The sequence below is a fragment of the Bos grunniens genome, chromosome 11 (genome assembly GCF_055505025.1).
Source record: "Bos grunniens cultivar Pamir isolate PY7600 chromosome 11, Bosgru_T2T1.0, whole genome shotgun sequence".
Lineage (NCBI taxonomy): Eukaryota > Metazoa > Chordata > Mammalia > Artiodactyla > Bovidae > Bos > Bos grunniens.
Window position 1 is genome coordinate 97,655,963 of NC_141175.1, and position 23,087 is coordinate 97,679,049.

General features: G+C 44.3%; 1 long non-coding RNA gene across 4 annotated transcripts in view; it reads right to left on the minus strand.

Annotated features, from left to right (window-relative positions):
• Nucleotides 1–492: 492 nt before the first annotated feature.
• Nucleotides 493–23,087, minus strand: part of LOC147363646 (uncharacterized) — a 61,958-nt gene continuing 39,363 nt past the window's right edge. Inside the window, exons 1-4 of one of the 4 annotated variants that reach the window (XR_015137342.1) lie at nucleotides 10,482–10,682; nucleotides 4,310–4,585; nucleotides 3,236–3,341; nucleotides 493–2,414 (exon numbers count right to left, since the gene is read on the minus strand). This is a non-coding gene — a long non-coding RNA (uncharacterized LOC147363646). Of the gene's footprint in view, nucleotides 2,415–3,235; nucleotides 3,342–4,309; nucleotides 4,586–6,547; nucleotides 6,653–6,705; nucleotides 6,827–10,481; nucleotides 10,683–23,087 lie in introns of those variants that run through there. The other 3 variants (XR_015137343.1, XR_015137344.1, XR_015137345.1) reach the window with 3 other exon arrangements.

A 23,087-nucleotide genomic window follows, 5' to 3' on the forward strand; every position in this document is an offset into this window, starting at 1 on the left:
GATATCTGTTGCTAGTGAGGGAGGAGATGGTGGCCCCAGGGGCATGAGGAGAGTAGTTAAACTTTACAGCAGTTTGTGAAAGCTAGCAAGCCTTGAGGAGGCTCAGAAGATAGCAGTGGGCATAGTGGACTGCTTTGAGGGCCTCATAAACCGTCAGTGACGGCAGTCTGAGGGGCTAAGTTTCCTCTAGCAGTTTTGAACAGCCTGGGACACCCGGCAGAGGGCCAGCAGGGTGAAGAGCAAAGGGGATGGCAGTTTTGGGGTGTCAGAGTGGATGAGGTCTGAGGCCAAGGAGGGGAGCCGATGGGTTAGGTACTTCTCGTCTGTTCTATGGACTGGGACCCCATTTATCCTTAGGGCAGTGAGCCCCATCCTATCCCAGGCCTATTTTTCATTGTCCCCAGGGTCTGATAGGGTACCCGATCATGGGACACATCTACAGAATGTTTCCTGCATTATTCATTGACTTTGCAAAAATAAAAACAAACAAAATCCAAGTCTCACTTTATTAAACCTGTAAAGAGGCTTTTATCCCAAATGGCATTATCCCATTTATTCACCTACTTTATGCACCAGAGTTTGCTGTCTTCAAATATGAAAACCACTCTCAAAGATATTGAAGATCCATGTTTTTACATATGCTCCACTGAACAACAGGCTACAATAATGATGACAAATAATTTGTGGGACTCCAAACGTCCCCTCGCCTTTGCTAAAAACATTTTCATCATTGAGCTTAATATTCCACTCTGATGATTCATTGCTGCCTACCTCTCTCCCAAAGTGTGTGTGTATGATTTTAGGGGGCAGAGGGGGCTGGTATGGGAGGAGGGTTCTGCAGAGGGAGGGGAGCCCATACCCCTGAGAGGGGGAACACTTTGGTACTGACTCAGTATTGGTGGGTTGCAGCTCATAGGGGTCAACAGGCACTCGATTTGTGAGAAGTGAAGCGGGGAGGTCCTTAGGGCTGATCTGGAGACCAAAATGTGTCTTCTGTAATTGGAGAGGGCCAAGCTTCCTCTCCTCCAGCCTTTGGTTTTCTCTCACTTCTATAAGCAGAAGAGCTTAGACTCAGAGCAACTGATTTGTTCAGCCCTTCATTCAATAGTTTTTAAGCAGCTGCTACATGCCAGCTCCGTGGCAGGAGTAGAAAGGGAGAGGTGCCCACGTCCTGGACACTACCGAGATGGCCTGCAGACACGTGCGTCCAGCTCCGGATGGTTCAAGGGCCCACAAATACCTTTAGAATACCAGTATTAGAAACTCACTGCGGAACCGTGAGCGAGCGAGAGACAGCAGTGCCCTCCAGGGGCCGGCAAAGTGCACGTGCCAGGCAGCACGTAGCTGCTAGGGCACAATGGAGGCGTTGCCACGGAAACGGCCCTGGCAGCCTTTCCTTTCCAGCACCTCTAGGTTCCTTTCTTCGAAACCCTTTATTCCAAAGAGATACTTGCACAGCTGTCTCTCCTCCTTTTTCTCATCTCTGGGAAGCAACAAAGTTGAGGAGGGGTTGTTGGCAAGAGGCCTGGGGAGAGGTTGAACACAGCCTGGGTAGGAAAACAGCTGTGGGGCGGGGGCGGGGACCGGGGCAGTGCTCCCAGCAGCCCAGTGGGATGGTGGCTCGCTCCAGGTTTACAGCTCTGCCACAGAGTTTGGAGAAACCCCTCAGAGCTGATCACATTACATCACACCCACTGCCCGCCCCTCTCCCTGCCCCCACAGGCTGCATGGCGTTTGGGAACAAGGCCAGGCAGAGCAGGATTGCTGTGATTAAGCCTTGCGCAGCTTCCCAGAAGCCAAGCACAAGGGTCCGGGAGCCTCTGGGGCAGAGCACTATAGTTGAGAGAACACTGGAACTGGAGTCGGGAGGCCTGTATTCTGGCCCTAATCCTGGCACAGAGTGACAATGTCTTAACTTTTCCACCCTCCCTGGCTGTTTGCTCATTTGGAAAATGAGAGGACTGGAGTAGAGCAATGATTCTGGAGTGTGATACCAGATCCCTCCAAGAATCTTTATGAAGAAATGATTATTTCTAGGCTCCAGGAATTTGTATTAAATATGTCTGGGGGTGGGCCCTGGGAATCTGTCTTAAGATAAACATAAATTCAAATCATTTGGAGAATCTGTTAATATACTTAAGACAGGACACCTTGAGAGCAATCACATCAGGACTGTGAGTCAAAGAGATAAATATCAAAGATACTCAGAAAACTGCAGAGAGTATATACACTAAGAGTATGTTATTTGATTAGTCCCAGGCTTTTATGGCAGTGATTCCACCTACCTCATTATGTAGTATCTTTTGGTACAAGACAAAAAGACCAAACCTGAAACCCTCTTAGGCAGGAGTAACTTCAAGGGAGTACTTTGCCTCAGGAATGATGACCTTCACTCACCAACTGGCATACCAGAGCTTCGAGAAGGGAGGGGCAAAGAATAGAATTACTAATAATTTCTTGAAACTTTCCTTATTTCACTTTAGTAAGTCAGTTTCCTCTGAGTCTTTCCTGAGGAAAGGACTTTTTTCATTTATTTATTCAACAAATATTGATTGAATGCCTATCTGCAGTTAGACTCTGCTGAGAACTGGAGAGACAAAGAAAGACAGGGCTGTAGGTCAAATATAACATAATGTCATGAGTGCCATGAAGGTACCTACAGGGGTTCTCAACCCAGGCAGACCCCAAGTATCTTTTTGCCCTTCTCCTGCCTCTGAGCATTCTCCAAAGCTCAGCTTTACTCAGACATTATGGCATTTACTGGCAGAGAGATGGAGCAGAACAAGGTTGGCCATGACCAGTACACTGGATAGACTGAGGAAAAGAAGGTGGCCCAGCAGGAAAAATCTCAGAATTGGTGGCAAGAAATTCAGATTGGAGGGCAATCAGCATCCAGATACTCCAAAGAGCTTGAAACAGATGGATTATCCTGATATGCAGATAAAAACTAGAGAGGTAGGTATGTATTCCATGCATCCAGCAGTGGTCCTATGGATAGTATCAGGGTCCTAGGGCATAAACTAGAATGGTGTCTTGGGCAGGGAAACTGGGAGACTGAATAGGACATCAGGCATGAACAGAGACAAGGATTGTCACAAAGGAAGTAGCACAGACTTTCCTAGCCCCAAGGCCTAAGATAAACACCTCCTGGGGTGCTCAGAAATAGTTTTGTAGAATGACTTGAAACTGCTCAGTGAGAGCCGTAATAGGAGCGGTTAAAACAATGTAGACTTACCTTGAACTCCAGGATCTCTTGGTGATTTCCAAACTCTCCTGCCAGAGTACCATTATATCTAGATGAATGGGTGATTTGCATACCTTCAAGCGAGGGTGACAAACGTCTGTAAAGGGCAAGATAGTAAATATTTTAGACTTTAGGGCCCTTAGGTCTCTATTGTGTGTTAGCCACTCAGTTGTGTCCGACTCTTTGCAACCCCATGGACTGTAGCCCGCCAGTCTCCCCTGTCCATGGGATTCTCCAGACAAGAATACTGGAGTGGGTAGCCATCCCCTTCTCCAGGGGATCTTCCTGACCCAGGGATGGAACCTGGGTCTCCTGCATTTCAGGCAGATTCTTTACTGTCTGAGCCACCAGGGAAGCCCTAGATCTCTATTACAACTACTCAATACTGTCATAGGGTAAAAGCAGCCATAAAGAATCTGTGAACAAATGAGTGTGGTTGGATTCTAATAAGACTTTATTATGTTATGGAACATTGAAATTTGCATTTCTTATAATTTCCATATGTCACAAAATATTATTTGGAAGTTTTTCATTTTTTTCCACAGCCATTTAAATGTGTTAAAAGCCATTCTTAGCTTGTGGACTGTAGGTATACAAAAACAGGCAGAAGGCTGATTCGGTTCATGTGCTGTTGTTTGCTGACCTTTGCTTCAGGTGTTCCTCCATAAAGAGTATTTTTTTTAATTAAAAAATGTTACTTAATTATTTTTGGCTGTGCTGGGTCTTTGTTGCTGTGTGAGGGCTTTCTCTCATTTCATTGAGCAAGAGCTACTCTTTGTTGTGGAGAATGGGCTTCTCACTGTGGTGGCTTCTCTTATTGCAGAGCACTGGCTCTAGGTGCTGGCTTAAGTAGTTGTGGCCCACAGGCTTAGTTGTCCCTCAGCATGTAGGATTTTCCCGGACCAGGAATCAAACCCAGGTCCCTGAATTGGTAGGTAGATTCTTTACCACTGGACCACCAGTGAAGGCCAAAGAGTAATTCTTATATCTGATTAAGAAATCAGGTGGTGAAGAGTTTGGATACCATTAGCTACTGTTACAAACTTCAGAATCTCAGTGGCTTACCATGAGTGTATTTCTGCTTATGTAGAGTCCAAACAGGTATTCCTAAAGGGTAGGCAGCTTTCCTCCAAAGGGTGACTCAGAGACTTGGGCTCCATACACTTTCTGGCTCTCCTCCCCGTCAGCAGATGGGGAAAAACAAGTTGAAGATGGGGCTGCTTCTCAATCATTTCAGCCCAGAAGTGGCACAAACAACCACGCCATGTGTAGGTGCAAAAGGGTGGATGGTGGAAATGCTGAGAAAGACAGTCACTGGCCATGTCTGGTAATGATGCTCCCCTATGGAAGAGAGTGTAAATTTGTTGGGTTACTAGCTGCCCTACCACAGTGACGTTCTTAGGTAAGAACTTGAGTATTGATTGTGATGCTGATTAAAGGTGGTTCTGTGTCCAGCAGACGAATGGATAAGAAAGCTGTGGTACATATACACAATGGAGTATTAGCCATTAAAAAGTATACATTTGAATCAGTTCTAATGAGGTGGATGAAACTGGAGCCTATTATACAGAGTGAAGTAAGCCAGAAAGAAAAACACCAATACAGTATAATAACGCATATATATGGAATTTAGGAAGATGGTAATGATGATCCTACCTGTGAGACAGCAAAAGAGACACAGATGTATAGAACAGTCTTTTGGACTCTGTGGGAGAGGGCAAGGGTGGGATGATTTGGGAGAATGGCATTGAAACATGTATATTATCATATGTGAAACGAATCGCCAGTCCAGGTTCAATGCGTGATACAGGATGCTCGGGGCTGGTGCACTGGGATGACCCAGAGGGATGGTATGGGCAGGGAGGTGGGAGAGGGGTTCAGGATGGGGAACACATGTATACCTGTGGAGGATTCATGTCAATGTATGGCAAAACCAATACAATATTGTAAAGTAATTAGCATCCAATTAAAATAAATAAATTTATATTAAAAAAATAAAGGTGGTTCTGTGAACCAAGTTGAGTATAAAGAGCACATTCTTTTATGAAAGTTAAAGCTATTGACCAGGCCACGGTGTGCCTGAAGTACATGGAGGGCCAAGATTTTTCTCTGAAAACCACTTTGGGTGTGCCCAATACAAATTCTAACATGCCGATGGTGGAAGTCTCAACATTCTTCACACAGAATCATGACTATAACATATTTTGTCTGGAAAAGCTTCAAAGAGTGGTAACCTATTATCAAATATGGCCATAAAAAATCATCAACAAAGAATTCAGAGAACCTATAATATTAAGCAATATAACCTCCTGTTGAACCTTCCAAAATGCAGTCATCTTAAAATGCATTTCCAGGTAACTCAAGGATTCTCAGCTTTGGTATTCTTTACCTTTTGGACTAGATAATTCTTTGTTGTGGGCTTACCTGTGCACTATAGGATATTAACTAGATGCCAACGGCATCCTCTGCCACCCTTCCTCAGTTGTGAGAACCAAAAATGTCCTTGGCATTGCAAAGTGTCCCTGAAGGCAAAACTGTCCTGAGTTGAGAACCACTGTGTAACTAAATGATAGAACTTATTGAATGAAATTATTTAAAATGAGCCAACTAGATATCAGAGGTGTAAATGTGAATAAAAATGTTAATTCTAGAATGGTTGGTCTTGTGTTATGCTTTCTGACAATGACTAGGACTTAGGCTAAGACCTCTCTTGGTAAGAGATGACACTCCATCAGCAGCATAGACAAGAATAGCTGCCTGCAATATGTCACGCGAGTGTATGTTCCTCAGTTCTTTGTCTCATCACAACAAAGATTTGGAGCAACGGACATTAAAGCCTTTGGCGCGTCATAGCTCTTGGGTCTTGAACAAACCGTGCTACAGCTCTTAGGCAAATCAGTGTTACAGCTCTATTTTATTTAGAAGATAGCAGGAGAGTGAGAGAGAGAAAGAGAGAGAAAGAAAAGAGCGCACGCAAGCAGGAGAGAGAGTCTGAGAGAAAGCACTTTGGCTCCTCCTTTTATATGTTTTTTCCTCCACCTGGGCCTGCCCTATGCAAATTGGGCTTAGCCAGGAGTACTGTTTGTTCTGCCTGAAGTCTTCACTCTGGTCCTTGGACCTTCCTTGTCTTTTAGCCACCACAATTTTGGACTCCTTTTCCCTATTCTACCTACCTAACATTCCCCCCTCAAGAGATGGGAGGCCCAATTCTTTGGGAATAGGGGCGTCGAGGTCTTTCTGGCTACTTCCTGCTGAACTGGGGCGGCGAGGGGTATTGGGCCTCCGCCTCTTGCTAGTCTCAATCCTCAGAATCCTTATAGTGGTGTCCAAGGGTGTGTGATATTTTCCGTGGTCAGCTGTAGTTTTATATCTTTGTTGAACTGGCACTGCATGTTGTAGCTGGTTGACCTGGTGGCAAAGGCTTAGCCTCTATGGTCTCAAAATTGGAGACTACTGCATACCCGGCTCTTCTTTTTCCATCCAAGACAAAGCTGCTTCCATCAGTGTACCAGATTTCCTCAGGATTGGTCAGAGGATCTTCTGACAGTCCCTCTCAGGGTTTTGTCCAGTGGTCCAAGGTTTCTAGACAAGAGTGAAACGGGAGAGAGCCCTTGGGGGTAGGTAGGAGGGTGGCTGGGTTAAGGACCTCACAAGGGGATATAGTGAGGCCTGGATTTTCCATCAGCATTACTTGATATCTGAGGATTCTTTGATCAGACATCCATACGTGGCCTCTCCCATTTAGGAGTTGTTTTACTTGGTGGCTGGTAAAAATAGTTAGTTTGCCCCCAAAGGAGAGTTTTAAAGCATCTTCTATCATGATTGCAATAGCTGCAAGATTTCGAAGGCAGGGGGGCCAATCTTGGGTAGTTGGATCGAGCCTCTTGGATAAGTAAGCTACAGGCTGGGGCTCAGATCTCAACCTTTGAGTTAACACTCCCAAGGCTATTCCCTCTCTTTCATGGACATAAAGTTGGAATGCTTTTTCTGGGTCTGGCAACCTCAAGGCAGGTGCCTGAGTTAAGACCTGTTTTAGTGTAGCCTCTGCCTCCTTTTGAGGAGTTCCCCGCATCAGTGGGATTGAACCATCTCGTCCCTTTAAGCTTTCATATAAGGGCTGGGCAATTAGACCATAGTTGGGTATCCAGATTCTACAATAACCAGTTAGCCCCAGGAAAGCTCGCAATTGTTTTCGAGTCGTGGGGGAGGGCAACTGGAGGATTCCTTGTACCCGATCAGAGGACAGCCTCCTGGACCCGTGTGTAATCTGAACTCCCAGGTAAGTGACCTTTGTCTCGACCATCTGTGCCTTAGCACGGGAGACTTTATATCCCCTTTCTGCCAAGAAGTTTAGAACCTGAATTGCATGTTGTTGGGCACTTTTCTCATCTGGAGAGCAGATTAGTAGGTCATCTACATATTGTAATATTTTCCCATTAGGTCCCAGGTCCAGATCTAGGAGATCCCGGCTAAGGGCCTGTCCAAACAGGTGGGGGCTATCTCTGAACCCCTGAGGTAATACTGTCCAAGTCATCTGTTGGTGTTTTTCTCCTGGGGCCTCCCACTCAAAGGCAAAAAGGTATTGGGATTCTTTAGCCAGTGGTATGCAAAAAAATGCATCTTTGAGATCCAAGACTGTAAACCACTTGTCACTGGGTGGGATTTCTCCCAAGATTACATAGGGATTGCGTACTGTGGGATGGAGGGGGACTACAGCTTCATTTATGATCCAGAGATCTTGAACCATTCGCCAGGTTCTGTCTTTTTTCTTTACTGAGAGGATTGGGGTGTTACATGGCGAACTGGTGGGGACCAATAGCCCACACGCAAGGAATTTATTTATTAAAGGCTGTAGTCCCTCCCGAGCCTCTCTTTTGAAAGGATATTGTTTCTGGTTAGGAAACCGAGTGGGATCTCGGAGGACAATGATGACCGATTCAGCTTGGTGGGCTCGTCCAGGAATCCCCTGCTCCCACACCTGGGGGTTAATTTTGTCTTCCCATAGTTTTTGGTCCTTCTCTATTGAAGGTGTAATGGGTTCTTCAGTAGTAACCAAGAGCTGTAGAGCTCTAGGTGCTGAAAAACTTCCCATCACAAGGGTGGTCCCCAGTTTAGTGAGTATATCTCTTCCCAATAAGGGGGTAGGACCCTCAGGGACCACCAGAAACTGGTGGGAAAATATTTATCCATCCCAGCAACAAAGAAGTGCTCAGGTGAATCTTTTAGTAGTTGCTATTCCTGTAGCACCCAAAATTGTACAGGTTTGGGAGGAGAAGGCTCCGGAGTAGGAGATCAAGACAGAGTAGGTAGCCTCTGTGTTAACCAAGAAATTCTCAGACCTACCTGCCACATCCAGCTGCACCCTTGGCTCCAGCCCCGTGATGGTTATCTGTGACAGGCGGGCTGGCTCTGGAGCGGGCTGCTTCAGTCCTCTTGAACCATCGTGAGAGTAGGCTTGGCGCTTGACCTTGAGGCTCTTGAGTCCCGAGGGCAGAGTGCCACCCAATGTCCAAGTTGATGGCATTTGTGGCAAGCTGTTCTAGGAGACTTGTCATGGTTTGGACACTCTTTGGCCCAATGCCCCGCCTGTCTACAGATCAGGCATCTGTCTCGTGCCTTGTCCCTCAAGGACTCGGGGTTTGCCATAGGGCTTCTCTGGAGGGCGGCCAGCATCTGGGCATGCCTTCTCTTTCTTTCTCTCCTTCTCCTGGGCCTTGGCCTCCTTCTCCTGTTCTGTTATAAAAGGTATTGGTGGCTGTCTGGACCATCTCATCTAAAGAGGCAGCAGGGTCCTGCTGTTGTAGCTGCTGTAACTTAATTCTGATATCTGATGCACATTGGGACAGGAATTTGTCCTTTAAAATCGCCCGTCCCTCGTAAGAGTCTAAGTCCAGGTTGGTAAACTTGCCTCTTTTAGCCTCTCCAGAAAGGCAACGGAGTTCTCATTGGGCTCCTGAGTTATTGCTGAGACTGGGCACAGTCCCACAAGTAATAGGCTTCTTTATGTTTCCATGGGTGGACTTCCTTAGGGGTGAGTCTTTCTAAAGCTTGTCCTACCCAGAACTGTTACAACCTGAGAGCCAGGTGTCCCCGGGTCAGGGTGCAGATCCCCAGGCAGACTGAGGCGTGACAGCCTCCTAGAGATCGAATCCCTGGGCAGGTCGAGGCGTGACAGCCTCCTGGGACCTCTGGGACTAGAGGATCCCCGAACAGGTTGAGGCGTGACAACCTTTTGAAGACCGATCCCTAGGCAGGTCAAGGCGTGATGACCTCCTGGGACCCCCCGGACTGGAGTTTGGGCGTCCTCAAGATCTCCAGTGTGACCAGTATTGGGTAGGATTAGGGGTTGGATATTATAGAGTTTTTCCCTCCCAAGGCCAGCTATTTTCTGGTTGTCTCTTCAGAAGATTGTAGAGGCAACCTTGTGGGTCTGGATGGGGCTCAGGAAAAGAGCATGAAACAGGAGGGAAGGGGGCAGAGCACAACCTTTGAAAGAATGACATAGCACAAGGGTACAATGTAAACAAATTAAAATCAATTGGGTCCAAGATGATAAGTCAAATTCAAGTAAACCTTAATCCCCAATCTATAAGCCAACAGACCCACCCAGAGGTGGCAGGACAGCTTCAAGGCACAAGGTCAAAAGAGGGAGGAGTGGGTGGTTCCCCAATGGCTGGGATGATCCTCTCACTCATTAGCATATGAATTCCATCCCCTCACAAAACCTAGCCAGGCCTAATACCATGGCCGCAGCCCTTGCCCTTGCAATGGTTCACACCCTGGAGGGTGGCTTCTCTCTGGATCCTAACAAATCTACCTCTTATCGCTTTGTCTCTCAATGAATTTTTGCAATGAGACATCAGAGCCTGAGTTTCATTAGTTTTGGCCGGGCTTGAGTCCCAGAAGAGAGCTGAAGACAGGAGGAAAAAGCAGTGGGAAAAACATGCCAAGGAATCCCCTTCATAGCCCGCTGGAAAATTTGTTATATATCTGACTGGTGCTCACAGTTTCATTGGTCTGATCCTTCGCACAGAGAAGAAAAAGGACAGAAGAACCCCCACCGGCTTGGGTAACAGCTACTGGGGCTCAGCAGATAGCGCCTTTGGGAGACGCTGAGGAGTAGCCTCTCCAGAGTCCCTCAATTGTGCCCCTGCGGCCCGCCTGTTTGCAGGAGGTTCGAGGAAACAAACGAGAGATTGTAAAGGTCCCTCCAGCCATAGAAGCAAGGACCTCTTACCTTAACCGGAGGTCTTCTGGAATCTGAGACTGGGCCGCGTGAGCTTTCTGCTGAGTTCGTTTTTCGCTGTCCCAGTTTCCAGCCTATGGGCCTTGCCCTGCACTGGGTCTCTTTGCCTTCTGCTTCTAGCGCGGGAGCTTCACTGAGCTGGACTCCTGCTGTGTTTGGCCTCTTTCATGCAGAGACTGTTTCAGCCAGGTTATATCCAAGTCATGGCACCATAGATGTCACGCGAGTGTATGTTCCTCGGTTCTTTGTCTCGTCACAACAAAGATTTGGAGCAATGGACATTAAAGCCTTCGGCGCGTCACAGCTCTTGGGTCTTGGACAAACCGTGCTACAGCTCTTAGGCAAATCAGTGTTACAGCTCTATTTTATTTAGAAGATAGCAGGAGAGTGAGAGAGAGAGAGAAAGAGAGAAAGAAAAGAGCGCATGCACGGAGGAGAGAGAGTCCGAGAGAAAGTGCTTTGGCTCCTCCTTTTATATGTTTTTTCCTCCACCTGGGCCTGCCCTATGCAAATTGGGCTTAGCCAGGAGTGCTGTTTGTTCTGCCTGAAGTCTTCACTCTGGTCCTCAGACCTTCTTTTGACCTTCCTTGTCTTTTAGCCACTGCCATTTTGGACTCCTTTTCCCTATTCTACCTACCTAACAAGTACATTCCTTATTCTCAGTAGCAAGAGGGTATTTAGCTACACTTCTCAAAATGGTTTCATGTCAAGGATATGGACTGGGGCTAAAACGTGCCAGAATTAACTTATTTAACTTAAGAGTTTTAAACTATTCTCTGATCTTCCAGGTTGTTCCTACCAACTCTGACCCTGAAGATGGCTCTAAATCACAGGTTTCAAATACATGAATATTGCTCAGAGCCCTGAGCTTTACTATTTTCTGGCTGCAGTATCCAAGGTCAAGATATAATCAATAAAGGCTGAAAACTGAATCCATTTCTGAGCATGTGCTCCACAGTGTGATGGAGAATGCATTTAGCCTTAAGGCTGAAACAAAACAAATGACAAATTGTTAGTTCTGTCATTATTAATGGTAGGCACTGGGGTGGTGGCTGTGTAGTGCTGGAACAGCGGCTGCATGGCACTGGAACAACTTTGAGGAGATAGCCCATGTCCAAGGGCAAAGGGGAAGCCCCAAGAAGATGGTAGGAGAGGTGAAATCGTGTTTAGAATCAAACCCCATATCTGCCAGAGACGCTCAGAGGGCTCAAACAAACCCTGTGTGCACCAAGACCCAGAGACCCCATAGAGACTGAGCTAGAACTGTGTGTGAGTGTCTCCTATGGAGGTACGAGTCAGCAGTGGAGTGCTGCAGGGACAGGGCTCTGGGTACAGGAGACCTGGGTATGGCATAAGCCCTCTTGGAGGAGGTTGTCATTAACCCCAACATAGAGCTACCAGAACTTACACAGGACTGGGAAACAGACACATGAAGGGCACAAACAGAACTTTGTATACACCAGAACCCAGGAGAAAGGAGCAGTGACCCCACAACAGCCTGACCCAGACTTGCCTGTGAGTGTCCAGTGTCTCTGGTGGAGGCGTGGGCCGATGGTGGCCCACTGCAGGGTGGGGGGCACTGAGAGCAGCAGTGCCTGCATGGGACCTTCTGAAGGAGGTCACCATTATCTTCATTACCTCCACCATAGTTTGGCCTCAGGTCAAATAACAGGGAGGGAACACAGCCCCATCCATCAACATAACATTCCATTAAAGATTTACTGAGCACGGCCGCCCATCAGAACAAGACCTAGTTTTCCCCTGAGTCAGTCTGTCCCATTAGGAAGCTTCCATAAGCCTCTTATCCTTTTCCATCAGTGGGCAGACAGAATGAAAACCACAATCACAGAAAATTATCCAATCTGATCACATGGACCACAGCCTTGTCTAACTCAATGAAACTATGAGCCATGCCATGTAGGGGCACTCAAGACAAATGGGTCATGGTGGAGAGTTCTGACAAAACGTGGTCCACTGGAGAAGGGAATGGCAAACCACTTCACTATTCTTGCCTTGAGACCCCATGAACAGTATGAAAAGGCAAAAAGATAGGACACTGAAAGATGAACTCCTCAGGTCGGTAGGTGCTCAATATGCTACTGGAGATTAGTGGAGAAATAACTCCAGAAAGAATGAAGAGATGGAGCCAAAACAAAAACAACACCTAGTTGTGGATGTGACTGGTGATGGAAGTAAAGTTCAACACTGTAAAGAGTGATATTGCATAGGAATCTGGAATATTAGGTCCATGAATCAAGGCAAATTGGAAGTGGTCAAACAGAAGATGGCAAGAGTGAACATCAACGTTCTAGGAATCAGTGAACTAAGATAGACTGGAATGGGTGAATTTAATTCAGATGACCATTGCATCTACTTCTGTGGGCAAGAAGCCCTTAGAAGAAATGGAGGAGCCATCATAGTCAACGAGAGTCTGAAATGCAGTACTTGGATGCAATCTCAAAAATGACAAAATGATCTCTGTTCATTTCCAAGGCAAACCATTCTATATCATGGTAATCCAAGTCTATGCCCTGACCAGTAATGCTGAAGAAGCTGAAGTTGAACGGTTCTATGAAGACATAGAAGACCTTCTAGAGGTAACAGTCCCAAAAAGATGTCCTTTTCATTATAGGGGACCGGAATGCAAAAGTAGGAAGTCAGGAAACACCTGGAGTAATAGACCTTGGAGTACAGAATGAAGCAGGGCAAAGGCTAATAGAGTTTTGCCAAGAGAACACATTGGTCATAGCAAACATCCTCTTCCAACAACACAAGAGAAGACTCTACACATGGACATCACCAGATGGTCAACACCGAAATCAGATTGATTATATTCTTTACAGCCAAAGATGGAGAAGCTCTATACAGTCAGCAAAAACAAGACCAGGAGCTGACTGTGGCTCAGATCATGAACTCTTTATTGCCAAATTCAGGCTTAAATTGAAGAAAGTAGGGAAAACCACTAGACCATTCAGGTATGACCTAAATCAAATTCCTTACAATTATACATTGAAAGTGAGAAATAAATTTAAGGGACTATATCTGATAGACAGAGTGCCTGATGGACTATGGATGGAGGTTCATGACATTGTACAGGGGGCGGGGATCAAGACCATCCCCAAGAAAAAGAAATGCAAAAAAGCAAAATGGCTGTCTGAGGAGATCTTACAAATACCTGTGAAAAGAAGAGAAGCAAAAAGCAAAGGAGAAAAGGAAAGATATAAGCATCTGAATGCAGAGTTCCAAAGAATAGCAAGGAGAGATAAGAAAGCCTTCCATAGTGATCAATGCAAAGAAATAGAGGAAAACAATAGAATGGGAAAGACTAGAGATCTTTTCAAGAAAATTAGAGATACAAAGGGAACATTTCATGCAAAGACGGGCTCAATAAAGGACAGAATGGTATGGACCTAACAGAAGCAGAAGATATTAAGAAAAGGTGGCAAAAATACACAGAAGAACTGTACAAAAAAGATCATCACGACCCAGATAATCATGATGGTGTGATCACTCACCCAGAGCCAGACATCCTGGAAGGTGAAGTCAAGTGGGCCTTAGGAAGCATCACTATGAACAAAGCTAGTGGAGGTGATGGAATGCCAGTTGAGCTATTTCAAATCCTAAAAGATGATGCTGTGAAAGTGCTGCACTCAGTATGTCAGCAAATTTGGAAAACTCAGCAGTGACCACAGGAAAAAGTTGGTTTTCATCCCAAAGAAAGGCAATGCCAAAGAATGCTCAAACTACTGCACAATTGCACTCATCTTGCACGCTAGCAAAGTAATGCTCAAAATGCTCCAAGCCACGCTTCAACAGTACATGAACTGTGAATTTCCAGATGTTCAAGTTGGATTTAGAAAAGGCAGAGGAACCAGAGATCAAATTGCCAACATCCTCTGGATCATGGAAAAAGTAAGAGAGTTCCAGAAAAACATCTACTTTTGCTTTATTGACTATACCAAAGCCTTTGACTGTGTGGATCACAATAAACTACAAAATTCTGAAAGAGATTGGAATACCAGACCACCTTACCCAGCTCTTGAGAAATCTGTGTGCAGCTCAAGAATCAAATGTTAGAAGTGGACATGGAACAATAGACTGGTTCCAAATCAGGAAAGGAGTGAGTCAATGCTGTATTTTGTCACCCTGCTTATTTAACTTATATGCAGAGTACCTCGTGTGAAATGCTGTGCTCGATGAAGCACAAGCTGGAATCAAGATTGCCGGGAGAAATATCAATAACCTCAGATATGCAGATGGCACCACCCTTATGGCACAAAGTGAAGAGGAACTGAAGGGCCTGTTGATGAAAGTGAAAGAGGAGAGTGAAAAAGTTGGCTTAAAGCTCAACATTCAGAAAACGAAGATCATGGCATCTGGTCCCATCACTTCCTGGAAAATAGATGGGGAAACAGTGGAAATAGTGTCAGACTTTATTTTTTTGGGGTTCCAAAATCATTGCAGATGGTGACTGCAGCCATCAAATTAAAAGACGCTTGCTCCTTGGAAGAAAAGCTATGACCAACCTAGACGTCTAGCATATTAAAAAAGCAGAGACATTGCTTGGCCAACAAAGGTCCATCCAGTAAAGCTATGGTTTTTCCAGTAGTAATGTATGGATGTGAGAGTTGGACAATAAAGAAAGCCTAGTGCCGAAGAATTGATGCTTTTGAACTGTGGTGTTGGAGGAGTCTCTTGAGAGTCCTTTGGACAGCAAGGAGATCCAACCAGTTCATCCTAAAGGAAATCAATCCTGAATATTCATTGGAAAGACTGATGCTGAAATTGAAACTCCCACACTTTGGCCACCTGATGTGAAGAACTGACTCATTGAAAATTACTCTGATGCTGGGAAAGATTGAAGGCAGGAGGAGAAGGGGATGACAGAGGATGAGATGGTTGGATGGCATCACCAACTCAGTGGACGTGAGTTTGAGTAGGCTCTGGAAGTTGGTGATGGACAAGGAAGCCTAACTTGCTGTAGTCCATGGGGTCGCAGAGAGTTGGACATGACTGAGCAACTGAATTGAACTGCTTATTACTATGTTTTAGTCACTCAGTCATGTCCGACTCTTTGTGACCCCATGGACTGTAGCCCATCAGGCTCCTCTGTTCATGGGGATTTTCCAGGCACGAATACTGGGGTAGGTTGCCATGCCCTCCTATAACAATGGGCAATGATAGAGTGGTTTGCCTTAAAGATATGCAAGCTGGTAAGTATAGAATATCTTGGTACCTTGTAGCTCATTAAAGAGGAAATTAGAGCAGAATGCAATCCAGGCTCTTTAATGTTGACTTCAAGACCCTGAGTGATCCAGCCCCTAACTTTCTAAGCTTATCTTGTCCCACCCTTCCCAGGGCTCACCCTCTTGGCTTTTAAAAGTTCCCCTCTACCCTGGCGATTTGGCTTCCATAGGTCCAGGAAGGGGTACTTTTTTAGAGTCTTCCAGTGGTTCTGACAGACTTGTGGCCTGTCAGTTGTGACAATTGTGGCCATGAGTGGTATGTGGCGCAAACTTGCATCAGCTCCAAAGTAGACAGTTGACCAGTGAAGTGAAAAGCAGGGACTCCGTGAAGTGAGGACTTCCTATCCATGGATGGGAAGATTGTTGTTTTAGTAGCAATGTAGGCTGAGATTGCCAGATGCCTGTGACTGTTTGAGGGTCTCCTGCAGAGGCACAGGTAAGCAACGGCCTGCCATGTGGACAGGGGCTCTGGTTGCAGCAGACCTGGGTGGTGCAGCATGTGGCATAAGTCGTCTTGGAGGAGGTCGCCATTAGCTCCACTGTAGAGTTGCTGAGCAGGAAATTCACAAACTGGAGAACAATTATACCAAAGAAATTCTCATTGCAAAAGTTCTAGGGCCCATAACAGATTTCCCAACCTGGGGATTTGGCAAAGGGACTGAGAACCCCCAGGGAATTTGACTTTGGCCACCTGATGCAAAGAGCTGACTCATTGTAAAAGACCTTGATGCTGGGAAAGATTGAAGGTGGGAGGAGAAGGGGACGACAGAGGATGAGATGGTTGGATGGCATCACTGACTCAAAGGACATGAGTTTGAGCATACTTTGGGAGATGGTGAAGGACAGGGAAGCCTGGCATGCCGCAGTCCATGGGGTTGCAAAGTTGGACATGACTGAGCGACTGAACAACAACAACCTCCCATCAAGAAGCTTACAGAAGCCTCTTAGCCTCATCCACCAGGGGGCAGACAGAAGACTCAGGAAGAACCACAATCCAACAGTGGAGGCTAGAACAAAAATTACATTACAGAAAGTTAGTCAGGATGAAAAAGCAGAGAGTTATGTCCCATACGAAGGGATGAGATAAAACCGCAGGACAACAACTAAATGAAGTAGAGATAGGCAACCTTCCAGAAAAAAGAATTCAGAATAATGATAGTGAAGATCCAGGATCTCTGAAACAGAATGGAGAAGATGCAAGAAATGTTTACCAAAGACCTAGAAGAACTAAAGAACAAACAAAGATGAACAATATACTAGGAGGAATCAGTAGAAAAGAATAACTGAGGCAAAAGAATGGATAAATGACCTGGAGGATAGAATGGTGGCAATCACTGCTGCAAAACAGAATATAGAAAAATGAATGAAAAAAAAAAAGTGCTGCTGCTGCTAAGTCGCTTCAGTCATGTCCGACTCTGTGTGACCCCATAGACGGCAGCCCACCAGGCGCTCCCATTCCTGGGATTCTCCAGGCAAGAACTCTGGAGTGGGTTGCCATTTCCTTCTCCAATGCATGAAAGTGAAAAGTGAAAGTGAAGTCGCTCAGTTGTGTCCGACTCTTCTCGACCCTGTGGACTGCAGCCCACCAGGTTCCTCTGTGCATGGGATTTTCCAGGCAATAGTACAGGAGTGGGGTGTCATCACCTTCTCTGGAAAAAAAAAATGAAGACAGCCTAAAAACCCTCTGAGACAACATTAAATGCACCAACATTTGCCTTATAGGGGTCCCAGAAGGAGAAGAGAGAGAGAAAGGACTCAAGAAAATATTTGAAGAGATAGTAGCTGAAAACTCCTCTAACACGGGAAAGAAAATAGTCAACTAAGTCCAGGAAACACAGAGTCTCAGACAGGATAAACCCAAGGAGGAACACACCAAGACACATGATAATCAAACTGACAAAAATAAAGACAAATATAAAATATTAAAAGCAATAAGGGAAAAATAACAGATAACATACAAGGGAATACCCATCAGATTATCAGCTGATTTCTCAACAGAAACTGTACAAGCTAGAAGGGAATGGCACAATATATTTAAAGTGATGAAAGAGAAGAACCTATAATCAAGAATATTTTATCCAGTGAGAGAGTCAATTTCTAGGTAGGTTGATAAGATGTACAGGGTGCCCAAGGAGGAGAAAGGGGTCCGGAGCCCTTGAGAAGGAGAAAGGGGTCTGGGGCTCTCAAGGAGAAAAGGACAAACATTTTTTTCTACATTGCTTTGTCTTAATCAATATAAGAAGGTATCTTTCTGGAGGACATGTTTCACCTTAACAAGAACCTTCTGGCTAATCTTGTTATCTTAAGATATATTGTGGGAGTGGGTCTGGTAAGACCTTTATATTGTTAACTTTAATCTTGTTAATTTAAGATGTATGTTGTGGGAATGGGTCTGGTAAAAGTACATAGTCAGTTCAGTCACTCGGTCATGTCCGACTCTTTGCAATCCCATGGACTACAGCACGCCAGGCCTCCTTGTCCATCAACAACTCCTGGAGTTTACTCAAACTCATGTCCATTGAGTCAGTGATGCCATTTAACCATCTCATCCTCTGTTGTCCCCTTCTCCTCCCACCTTCAATCTTTCCCAGCATCAGGGTCTTTTACAATGAGTCAGCTCTTTGCATCAGCTTCAGCTTCAGCATCAGTCCTTCCAATGAATATTCAGGGCTGATTTCCTTTAGGATTGACTAGTTGGATCTCCTTGCAGTTCAAGGGACTCTCAAGAGTCTTCTCCAACACCACAGTTCAAAAGTATCAATTCTTTGGCACTCAGCTTTCTTTATAATCCAACTCTCATATCCATACATGACTATTGGGAAACCCATAGCCTTGACTAGATGGACCTTTGTTGGCAAAGTAATGTCTCTGCTTTTCAATATGCTGTCTAGGTTGGTCATAATTTTTCTCCCAAGGAGTAAGTGTCTTTTAATGTCATGGCTGCAGTCACCATCTGCGGTGATTTTGGAGCCCAAAGAAATAAAGTCTGTCACTGTTTCCACTGTTTCTCCATCTATTTTCCATGAAGTGATGGGACCGGATGCCATGATTTTTGTTTTCTGAATGTTGAGCTTTAAGCCAACTTTTTCACTCTCCTCTTTCACTTTCATCAAGAGGCTTTTTAGTTCTTCTTCACTTTCTGCCATAAGAGTGGTGTCATCTGCATATCTGAGGTTATTGATATTTCTCCCAGCAATCTTGATTCCAGCTTGTGCTTCATCAAGCATAGCATTTCACATGAGGTACTCTGCATATAAGGTAAATAAGCAGGGTGACAATATACAGCCTTGACTTACTCCTTTCCCTATTTGGAACCAGTCTATTGTTCCATGTCCACTTCTAACAGTTGCTTCTTGAGCTTCACACAGATTTCTCAAGAGGTGGGTAAGGTGGTTTGGTATTCCAATCTCTTTCAGAATTTTGCAGTTTGTTGTGATCCACACAGTCAAAGGCTTTGGTATAGTCAATAAAGCAAAAGTAGATGTTTTTTTCTGGAACTTTCTTGCTTTTTCGATGATCCAATGGATGTTGCATTGATCTCTGAGGAAGGCTTTCTTATCTCTCTTTGCTATTCTTTGGAACTCTGCATTCAGATGCTTATATCTTTCCTTTTCTCCTTTGCTTTTTGCTTCTCTTCTTTTCACAGCTATTTGTAAGGCCACCTCAGACAGCCATTTTGCTTTTTTGCATTTCTTTTTCTTGGGAATGGTCTTGATCCCTGCCTCACGAACCTCCATCCATAGTTCATCAGGCACTCTGCCTATCAGATCTAGTCCCTGAAATCTATTTCTCACTTCCACTGTATAGTCATAAGGGATTTGATTTAGGCTATACCTGAATGGTCTAATGGTTTTCCCCACTTTCTTCAATTTAAGTCTGAATTTGGCAATAAGGAGCTCATGATCTGAGCCACAGTCAGATCCCAGTCTTATTTTTGCTGACTGTATAGAGCTTCTGTATCTTTGGCTGCAAAGAATATAATCAGTCTGATTTTGCTGTTGACCATCTGGTGATGTTCATGTGTAGAGTCTTCTCTTGTGTTGTTGGAAGAGGATGTTTGCTATGACCAGTGCCTTCTCTTGGCAAAACTCTGTTAGCCTTTGCCCTGCTTCATTCTGCACTCCAAGGTCAAATTTGCCTATTACTCCAGGTGTTTCTTGACTTCCTACTTTTGCATTCCAGTCCCCTATAATGAAAAGGACATCGTTTTTGGTTGTTAGTTCTAATAGGTCTTGTAGGTCTTCATAGAACCATTCAACTTCAGTTTCTTCAGTGTTACTGGTCAGGGCATCGACTTGGATTACCGTGATATTGGATGGTTTGCCTTGGAAATGAATAGAGATCATTTCGTCATTTTTGAGATTGCATCCAAGTACTGCATTTCAGACTCTTTTGTTGACTATGATGGCTACTCCATTTCTTCTAAGGGATTCCTGTCCACAGTAGTAGATATCTGAGTTAAATTCACACATTCCAGTCCATCTTGGTTCGCTGATTCCTAGAACATTGATGTTCACTCTTGTCATCTCCTGTTTGAGCACTTCTAATTTGCCTTGATTCATGGACCTGACATTCCAGGTTCCTATGCAATATTGCTCTTTACAGCATCGGACCTTGCTTCTATCACCAGTCCCATCCACAGCTGGGTGTTGTTTTTGCTTTGACTCCATCCCTTCATTCTTTCTGGAGTTATTTCTCCACTGATCTCCAGTAGCATATTGGGCACCTACTGACCTGGGGAGTTCATCTTTCAGTGTCCTGTCTTTTTGCCTTTTCATACTGTTCATGTGGTTCTCAAGGCAAGAATACTGAAGTGGTTTGCCATTCCTTTCTCCAGCGGACCACCTGTTTGTCTTGGGTGGCCCTGCTGCTGCTGCTGCTAAGTCGCTTCAGTCGTGTCTGACTCTGTGCGACCCCATAGATGGCAGCCCACCAGGCTCCCCCGTCCCTGGGGTTCTCCAGGCAAGAACTCTGGAGTAGGTTGCCATTTCCTTCTCCAACGCATGAAAGTGAAAAGTGAAAGTGAAGTTGCTCAGTCATGTCCGACTCCTAGCAACCCCATGGACTGCAGCCCACCAGGCCCCTCGGTCCATGGGATTTTCCAGGCAAGAGTACTGGAGTGGGGTGCCATTGCCTTACACAGCATCAAAAGTATAGACAGCCTTGGTAAGACTAGTGAGGGGGGCACTCTCCATCCCCCTTTTGATGTCTATGTCAGAATCTTTCTCTGTCCCTTTTTCACTTTAATAAAACTGTGCTACACAACAGTTCTTGAGTGATCGACATTGGTCCCTTGTCCCAAAGCTAAATCTTCTTTGGAGATCATGAATCCGACATCATTCACTGTAAGCTATCACCAGCAAGACTCTCATTTAGATTTGATGGAGAAATAAAAAACTTTCCAGACAAGTAAAAGTTAAGAGAATTCAGCACCACCAAACAAGCTTTACAACAAATGCTGAAGGAACTTGTCTGGGCAGGAAACACATGGAAGTAAAAGATTTACAGAAAGTAAACCCCAAACAATTAAGAAAATGGTAATAGGATCATACATATTGATAATTACCTTAAATGTAAGTAGATTTAATGCACCAACAAAAACACATAGACTGGCTCGGCAAATGAAAACATGTGCATGAACACATTTCCACTTACCGCATCACTCCGCTTGACCACCCCTCCTCCCAGCCCCGTATTTTGTGTAATTATTCATATTGTAGGAATTGGGAAGGAGTTTTCCCTAGTGGCTCAGTTGGCAAAGAATCCACCTGCAATGCAGGAGACCCAGGTTCAATCCCTTGGAGGAGATGATCCCCTGGAGAAGGAAAATGGCAACCCACTCCAGTATTCTTGCCTGGAAAATTCCATGGACAGAGTAGCCTGGTGGGCTACTGTCCATGGGGTCACAAAGAGTCGGACACGACTTAGTGACTAAACCAGCACCGTTTTGTGTTGTTAGGTTAATTGTGTTCCCATTATGGCTTGCAACTGTAATTATCCATTTATTTTTTGTCTGGCCATTGATTGTGAAAACTGGTAAACATCTTTTACTTTTTGATTATGTAATTATTACTCATTTAATACCATTGTATCATGATTGGTCAGCAGAAAAATAATAGAATTCTATATCACCAAAACTACCATTTAATAGAAAAACCTGTAATCACTTTTTAAAATCCAGATGCACTTCAGAATTATCTTGGAATTTTTGAAAAATACCAATGCTCAGGTATTGCTTTGTTTCTCCAAAGCTCCAGATATGTTTCTAATGATCAGCCATGTTTAAAAACTTCTGGGCTATATGGTGATCTTTTACTTTTATCTAGTTTTTTTTCACTTTTTCTATTTCATATTCAGTGCTCCCATTTCATTTAGTTTATGTTTTCCAATTTCTCCATCTCTTTTTTTGTTGTTGTTCTTTCTCAAGACTTTATCAAGTGTAGTGGAAAAGCTTTTGTATACATATATGTAAATAGTATGTATAATATGACATTTGATTCCATTTGTTTGACTTAGTATGAACAGAATGCTACACTTCTAATCAAAACAATAGATCTGCAACAAGCAACAAAGGTTTACTGTATAGCACAGGGAACTACAGTCAAGATCTTGTAATACCTTATAATGGAAAATAATCTCAAAAATAATATATGGTATGTGTATAACTGAATCACCTTGCTGTGTACCTGAAACATTGTAAGTCAACTGTACTTCAACAAAGTATATACACTGAGAAGAAAGTTCCTTTCAATGGCTTGGATCTGCCTGTGAAGTCCAACATCCAGGATAGGCATATCTCACTCTGCTCAGGAATTCATTTGTACACTAATGTTTAACACTTAAGAGCCACTAATGATGATGGTGCAGTCTTAGAAATGTAATGAATGCCACTGAATAGTACACTTAAAAATGATACATTTTATGTTATATGTATTTTACCACCTCCTGCTCCTCCCAAAAAGAACCACTCAACTGGACTAGAGTATGTGATAAAAGGCAAATCTGTATGTGGATGTGGGACATTTAAATAATTCCCTTTAACCTCCAGAAGGAGGATGGGTGGTCAATTTCAAAGAGTTCTTGGCTTGTCTGCAGGATTTATTACATTGTGACCTTTTTCTTATTGAACTTTTTATTATAAAAATTTTAAAACACATTTAAAAAGTGGAGAGGATTGAACAATGAACCCCCTTTGAATCTGGGTCCCAGCTTAAACAACCATCACCTTTTCCTGTTCTTAATTATATAGCCCTCTAGCATTCCTCTCTTTCTTTCTTTTGGAGTATTTTAAAGCATTTCACAGGCGTATTAATAGTTCATCCATAAACACTTCAATTTTCCTATTCTATTT